The sequence below is a fragment of the Oryx dammah genome, unplaced genomic scaffold, assembly GCF_014754425.2.
Source record: "Oryx dammah isolate SB20612 unplaced genomic scaffold, SCBI_Odam_1.1 HiC_scaffold_10, whole genome shotgun sequence".
Classification (NCBI taxonomy): Eukaryota; Metazoa; Chordata; class Mammalia; order Artiodactyla; family Bovidae; genus Oryx; species Oryx dammah.
This window is the reverse complement of record NW_024070194.1, coordinates 31,062,664-31,071,342: the sequence shown is the minus strand read 5'-3', so window position 1 is coordinate 31,071,342 and position 8,679 is coordinate 31,062,664. Positions and strand designations below refer to the sequence as shown.

General features: G+C 38.6%; 1 protein-coding gene across 10 annotated transcripts in view; it reads right to left on the bottom strand.

The window, feature by feature from the left end:
• Positions 1-8,679, bottom strand: part of PTPRA (protein tyrosine phosphatase receptor type A) — a 163,193-nt gene that overhangs the window by 105,751 nt on the left and 48,763 nt on the right. The gene's annotated exons all lie outside the window — the stretch shown is intronic.

Genomic DNA, 8,679 nt, shown 5'->3' with positions numbered 1-8,679 from the left:
GATGGTGATTGCAGCCATGAAATTAAAAGACGCTTACTCCTTGGAAGAAAAGTTATGACCAGCCTAGAAAGCATATTGATAAGCAGAGACATTACTTTGTTAACAAAGGTCCGTCTAGTCAAGGCTGTGGTTTTTCCTGTGGTCATGTATGGATGTGAGAGTTGGACTGTGAAGAAAGGTGAGCTCCGAAGAATTGATGCTTTTGAACTGTGGTGTTGGAGAAGACTCTTGAGAGTCCCTTGGACTGCAAGGAGATCCAGCCAGTCCATTCTGAAGGAGATCAGCCCTGGATTTCTTTGGAAGGAATGATGCTAAAGCTGAAACTCCAGTACTTTGGCCACCTCATGCGAAGAGTTGACTCAATGGAAAAGACTCTGATGCTGGGAGGGATTGGGGGCAGGAGGAGAAGGGGACGCAGAGAATGAGATGGCTGGATGGCATCACGGACTCAATGGACATCAGTCTGCGTGAACTCCGGGAGTTGGTGATGGACAGGGAGGCCTGGCATGCTGCGATTCATGGGGTCGCAAAGAATCGGACACGACTGAGGGACTGAACTGAACTGAAGAATGACTAAAGAAAAAAACAAACAAATGTAACACCATTTACCATCACTCCCCCAAATGGAAAATATTATTTAAGTATAAATTTAACATAACATGTTTAGAATCTGGTATGCTGAAAATTATAAAGCACTAATGAAGAAAGGCCTAAATAATGGAAAGACATATTGTGTTCATGTTTTGGACCACTCAACATTAGTATAGTTGTCAACTCTCCCTAAAACGATCTACAGATTGAACACAAACCCTATAAAAAATCATAGCAGTTTTTTCCCCCCTTTTTTTGGCTACACCACGCAGCATGCTGATCTTCCCCAGACAGGGACTGAAACTGTGCCTTCTGAAGTGGAAGTGCAGAAACTGAACCAGCAGAGAAGTACCACAGAATTTTTGTTTTTTTTGGTAGATACAGACAATTTATAGACAATTTTTTTTAGTAGATAGCCAAGTTGATTCTAAAATTTATATGAAAAGATAAATGATTCAGAATAAAACAATACTGAAAACGTGGAGGAACCATATTATCGAATTTAAAACTTACCATATAGCTTCAGCAATCAAGAGTGTATGGTACTGAAGAAGGGACAGACACAAAGATCAATAAAACAGGATAGAGAAACTGGAAATAGACTCACAAGTATGCCTAACTGATTTCTGGCAAAGATATAAAAGCAATCCAAAGAAGGAAGAATAGTCTTCAATAAATGGGGATGGAGCAAATGGACTTCCATAGGCAAAGAAAAAAACAGGATTCCAAAATTTATGTAAAAATTAACTGCAAATGGATCTTAGATGCTAAGATAAAGGGTAAAACTATAAAAAATGGTACTAGAGAACACAGGAGAAAACCTTTGTGACCTAAAGTTGGGCAAACAGTTTTTAGACATGACACCAAAGCAAGACTTCTAAGAGAGGACTGGCCTTCATCAAAATTAAAAATCAAGTTTATCAAAGACCCTGTTAGGAAGATTAAAGGACAAGACACAGACTGGGGAGAAAACACATATAAAAAACACTGATCCAGAAAGTCTCTAAACACAAAAGTGAGAAGACAAAGAATCTCATTAGAATATGGACAAACACATGAAGAAATATTCACTGAAAAATATCTTCAGATGGCAAATAAGGACATGAAAATGTTCACTATCATGAGAAATCAGGGAAATGCAAATTAAAGACACGATGACATACTATTACAACACCTTTCAGAATGACCAAAATTTTTTAAACATTGACAATGCCAAATGTTAGTGAGGATAGCGAGAAACTTCATCTTTCATATAATGCTAGCAGAAATGCAAAATTTTTATAACTTGTCCACAAAGCAGTTTGGCAGTTTCTTTTAAAACTAAACATACACTTACCACACAACATAACAATGGCACTTCTGGGCATTTATCCCAGAGAAATGGAAAACATGTCCACACAAACAATGTGTACATGAATGTTCGTAACAGTTTTTTGTATACCTCCAAACTGGACTTAATACAAATGTCTTTCAACAAGAATATGAATAAAATGCAACACATCCATACAATGCAGTACTACTGAGCTACAAAAAAAGAACAAATTACTGATACACACAAAAACTTGGATGGATCTCAAAGGCATTATGTTGAGTGAAAAAGCCAGTCTCAAAAGGTTATACACATTCCATTTATATACCACACTTGAAATGAAAAACTTGTGATTTTCATTTCAGTGATAGATTGCTTCGCTGGTAGCTCAGCTGGTAAAGAATCCGCCTGCAATGCAGGAGACCCTGGTTTGATTCCTGGGTCAGGAAGATCCCTTGGAGAAGGGATAGCCTACCCACTCCAGTATTCTTGGGCTTCCCTGATGGCTCAGATGGTAAAGAATCCACCTGTAATGAGGGATTTGATCGATCCCTGGGTTGGGAAGATTCTCTGGAGAATTCCATGGACTGTCCAGTCCATGGGGTTGCAAAGAGCTGCACACGACTGAGCAACTTTCACAGTGATAGGCTGCCACAGTTATGTTGGGACAGGATCTGGTGATTATAAAGGGGTAGCACGAGGGATTTTTTTCTTCTTTGTGGTGGTGGAACAGTACTGTATCCTGATTATGGCAGTGGTTATACAATCTGATAAAATTTCAGTGCTGGGTTCAGAAAGCCAATTAAAACCAGTCCTTGTCTGGGATTTCCCTGGTGGTCTAGTAGTTAAGACACTGTGCTTCCACTGCAGGGGTTGATGCCTGATAGGGGAACTAAGATCCGGCAGCTAAAAAACAGGAAAACAAAAACAGTTCTTGTCTTCAATGAGCTCATAGCTCACAGGCAAACTTCTTTTTTGTGTCCCTAACTTATGCTAAACACTCCTTGGAAGCAGAATCTTCACTCAGCAAATGCCCAATACATGAAGAACAAAAGACTAACAATGCTTGGTTTAGAAACATATTATAGTTTTCACTATACATGAGAAATTGAGAAAGCAATTCTTTTCCTTAGAGAGCCAACAGAGTAGAGTGAAAAAAACACGCACTGTGAAGTCACACGTACTTGTATACGAATCTTAGCTCTGAGACGACTACAGCTTAGAAAAAGCTCTTGGTTTTTATGTTTTGAGTTTTCATTTCCTTATCTTTAAAATAGCAATGTCCCCACTGATAACAGGGGACTGCTATGAGTACTATAAAAAACATAATGTAGAGAATTCCCTGGTGGTCCAGTGGGTAGGACCTACAACTAAGATCCCACATGCCACAGAGCATAGCCAAAAAAAAGTAATATAAATGTAAATATATCTACACGTAAAACTCCATCATAAAATCTAGTACACAGCAGGCATTTTCCAAGTTGTCCCTACACCTGTTCCTTATTCACTAATCCTTCATTATGACCAAAATGACCATTTATACTCAAATCACACATTTCTTTGCCTTAACTTTGCTGGCTTCAATTAAGCCCTCACCTTAACATACACCTTCAAGATGAAGAACTCAAATTCTATATAACTCAATATCATAACATTCAAATTTGTAAGACTTTACACTTAAAACTTTTCCCCTAAGAAGCATTCTATAGGTTCCTTGAACCTCAAAATTTGCACATATAGTGATGAGGATGAAAACAGTAATGCATTCATGTTGGTAGTAACAGCTCACTCTGTTCCTCACTTCCACAGCCACTCTGGGATGTGATCAGCAGTTGGGAGCTTACCTTGGGGTTACTGCTGCCACAAACTAGAAATCTTCGGACTCCTAGCAGCCTGCGGTTAGAGTATCCACAAACATTTAAATAAATTTTCTTCAGTCAGTGCCTGCTTCCTTGCCAACATTTCCATGTCTTGGGCCTTTCCTACTATAGATCCCTCCTGATCGAGAGCTCATCCCATAAGTTTTCTGGGCTGTGGCTTCCTCCATTTAGTTCTTCTCTCCCAATTCCCTTTCTTTCACCTACTACAGGCCCTACTACAACTTTCTCATTGTTAAATTATTTTTTATTTACTTTTAAAATTATTATTATTCCTCCACTATCATTTCAGTGAGGTGCTATCAGAAAGAACAAATAAATGTCTTTAATGTGGCATCATGAACCAGAAGTCTGTAACTTGATTTTTCTTTTTTTTTTGTCCTACACTATTTTATGGTCATTTTTTGATGTCAGCACACACAATCTTACCTCACCTTCATTAATGATGACACTGTTCAGAAGCAGTGATGTACATTAAGTAAATAATAAAGAATTTGTTTAAACATACAGCAGGAACTAAAGTTGGGAGAATAGGAAAAACAGAGAGCTAATGCTATGGTCAAGTCCTCTGCATTCTTCAAAGGTTAACAGCCAGCTCATGCCCACTTACTCTGCCAGCTGACAAGTCTTTCCTATATACTCAAAGCTCTCACTCAACTTTTCTAAACTTTCATTCTTAAAAATGAAAGAATAGGCAAGGATCACCAAAGATAAACAGGAAAAGAAAATGACTGGAGGAAACAGGAATGATTCCAGAAAAAAAAAATAAAACTTTTAAAAACTATCTTCAGAGATAAAACAAAAATAGAAGTAAAATCATAAAACAAGACACAATTCTAGAAAATTTTTAAATAAACTGAAAATAATTCAATAGAAAGAGGTAGAGAAAAAGTCGTGAAAATCTCCCAGAAGAGAGACCTGAAAAAAGGAAACCAAAGAAAAAAAGTTTGAAAACAGGCGAGAATAGATAAGAACATTATAAGAGCAATCCAAGAAGCGGAATTAGAATTTCTGAGAGAAAGAAGTAAGAAAATGGAGCGGAGAATATCATCTAAGAAAAACATAAGGCAATCATTAAACATGAAAAACACGAGTCTGCAGATTAAGGGGGCTAGGACTTTCCTGGTGGTCCAGTGACTGAGAATTCACCTTCCAATGCAGGGGACATGGGTTCGATCCTGACTGGGGAAACAGGATTCCACATAACAGAGAGCAACTAAGACCGCATGTCATAACTAAGAAAAGCCCGTGTGCTGCAAAGAAAGATCCCTCATGCTGCAACCAAGAGCCAATGCAGCCAAATAAATATTTAAAAAAAAAAAAAAAACAGATTAAGGGACTCATCAAGTACACCACTATGGAATTCTTAGAAAACAACTGACCCTTGAACAACTCAGGGGGTTAAAGGTACCAACCAGACCTCCATTACCACCACCAGTCCCCCACACAGTCAAAAATCCATGTATAAAGAATGCTTAAGAATCCATCTGCTAGATATAACAGAGAACAGACTTGTGGACACAGTGGAGGGGAAGGAGAGGGCGGGATGAACTGCGACTAGCACTGAAACACACGCAGTACCATACATAAAACAGACAGCCAGCAGGAATTTGCCATTTGACAGAGGGACCTAAAGCCAGTGCTCTGTGACAACCTAGAGGGTGGGAGGCGGGAGAGAGGGGACATATGTTGATGTATGGCAGGGACCAACACAACACTGTAAAGCAATCACCTTCCAATTAAAAATTAAAAAAAAAAAAAGCATCCATCTGCCAATGCAGGGGACAAGGTTCGATTCCTGGTCCTGGAAGATCTCACACGGCCTGGGGCAAAAAAGCCCATGTGCCACAACTACTGTGCCTCAAAGCCTGTACTGCACAAGAAAAGAGAACCCACCACAATGAGAAACCCAGGCACCACAACCAGACAGCAGCCCCCCCCATCTGGTTGAAACTAGAGAAAAGCCAACACACAGCAAGGAAGATCTAACACAGCCAAAGGAAAAAAAATTCATGTATAACTTTATATAGTTGGCCCTCTAAATCCTAGGTTTGACATCCTCAGATTCAACCATCATATGGTGCTATATAATACATTCCACCATACCTCTTTGTATTGCACTCGACACTACTATGCTTTGCAGAAACTGTTTTTTACAAATTGAAGGTCTGTGGCAATCCTGCATCAAGCAAGTCTGTTGGTACTATTTTCCAGTAGCATCTGCTTACTCTGTGTCTCTGCACCCCGTTTTGTTAGCTCTGGCAATGTTCTTAATGTGTTCATTATTATTATATTTGCTATGGTGATCTGTGATCTTTGATGTTACTACTGCAAAAAGATTATGATTGACTGAAAGCTCATTTTTCACCAATAAAGTATTTCTTAATTAAGTTACTTAGATTTTTTTTTTAGACTTAATGTGATTGCACTTAGTACAAATTTTTCTTTTTATTTTTTTACTGTATCATGTGGCTTGTGGTATCATCATAGTCATACCAGGGATTGAAGCTGGGCCCTCAGTAGTGAAAGAGTGGAGCCCTAACCACTGGACAACCAGGGAAATCCCCCTAAACATAGCTTTTACATGTACTGAGATACCAGAAAAAAATTATGTGACTCACTTTATTGCAGTATTTATTGCAGTGGTCTGGAACCAAATCCACAATATCTTCGAAGTATGCCTGTATTTATTTTTAAAAATTTGTGTATAAGAGTTCAAGCGTGCAGTTCAAACCCATACTGATCATGATCAACTATGTATGGAAAAAAGTTTTCAGAGAAATGACAAAATAAATTTCCTACAGGAAACAAAACGAGACTAAATTTCACATCCTATGATGAACAATGAATGCCAGAAAAAAACCGAGCAAACAAAGTTCAGAGGGAAAATACTCTGCAATTCAGAATTCTAAACCCAACCATCACTCAAACATGAGGGGAGAACAGACATCAGAAGAATCAGTTTATCTGCTGGGTACTCTTTCTCTTAAGAAGTTACTTGAGAATGAACTTTAGCAAAAAAAAAAAGAGCTTTTAATTTTTAATTAAAAAAAGAAAACCGAGATCTAAGATCAGGGGGAAGGATACAACTTAAAAATGCAATGAGGAAAATCACAAGAAAACAGCCATGTAGACGACCTCAAGAATAACAGACTAGAATGTATATTATATGATTGACAGCATGGGGAACAGCAGGATAATAATAGACAGACCAAAAAAAAAAAAGACAAGAAAAAAGAAAATCAGGAACTCCAGAAAGAAAATTCCAGTTGAGCTATTTAAATTCCTAAAAGATGAGGCTGTGAAAGCACTGTACTCAATATGTCAGCAAATTTGGAAAACTCAGCAGTGGCCACAGGACTGAAGGTCAATTTTCATTCTAATCCCAAAGAAGGGCAATGCCAAAGAATGTTCAAACTACCATACAATTGCACTAATCTCACATACTAAGCAAGGTTATGCTCAAAATTCTTCAAGCTAGGCTTCAGCAGTAAGTGAACCCAGACCCTCCAGGTGTACAAGTTGGGTTTCAAAGAGGCAGAGGAACCAGAGATCAAACTGCTAACATTTGCTGGATTATGGAGAAAGCAAGGGAATTCCAGAAAAATGTCTACTTCTGCTTCATTGACTACGCTAAAGCCTTTGTGTGGATCACAACAAACTGGAAAATTCTTAGAGAGATGTGAATACTGGACAACCTCACATGACTCCTGAGAAACCTGTATGCAGGTCAAGAAGCAACAGTTAGAACCAGATATGGAACCACATATTGGTTTAAAACTGGGAAAGCAGTATGGCAAGGCTGTATATTGTTACCCTGCTTATTTAAATTAAATGCAGAGTACATCATGTGAAATGCCAGGCTGGATGAATCACAAGCTGGAATCAACACTGTCAGAAGAAGTATCAACAACCTCAGATATGTAGATGATACCACTCTAATGGCAGAAAGTGAAGAGGAACTAAAGAGCCTCTTGAGGAGGACGAAAGAGGAGCGTAAAAAAGTGGGCTTAGGCTTAAAACTCATCATTCAAAAAACTAAGACCATGGCATCTGGTCCCATCACTTCATGGCAAATAGATGGGGGAAAAGTGCAAACAGTCACAGGTATTATCTTGGCCTCCAAAATCACTGCAGATGGTGACTGCAGCCATGAAATTAAAAGACGCTTGCTCCTTGGAAGAAAAGCTATGACAAACCTAAACAGCACATTAAAAAGCAAAGACATCATTTTGCCGACAAAGGTCTATATAATAGTCAAAGCTATGCTTTTTCCAGTAGTCATGTACAGATGTAAACTCTGGAAGGCTAAGTGCCGAAGAACTAACACTTCTGAACTATTGTGCTGAAGAATGCTCTTGAGAACCCGATGGACTTCAAGGAGACCCAACCAGTCAATCCTAAAGGAAACCAACCCTCAATACTCACTGGAAGGACTGATGCTGAAGCTCCTATACTCTGGCCCCTGATGTGAAGAGCCGACTCACTGGAAAAGACCCTGATGCTGAGAAAGACTGAAGGTAAAAGGAGAAGGGGTTGGCAGAGGATGAGATGGTTAGATAATATCACCAACTCAATGTACATGAATATGAGGAAATTTCACAAGATAGTGAAGGACAGGGAAGGCTGGTATAATGTCCATGGTGTCGTAAGAGTTGGATATGACTTACCGACTGAACAATAACAATTGTTATTAACAATTCATATAACAATAACAATTCATAGTAACATTACTCACAACAGCCAAAAGGTATAGACAACCCAAATATCCACTGAAGGATGAATAAACAAAATGTGGCATATATACACAGTAGAAGATCATTTGGCCTTAAAAAGGATGGAAATTCTGATCCATGCTACAACATGAATAAACTTTGAAGATTATACTAAGTGAAATAAGCT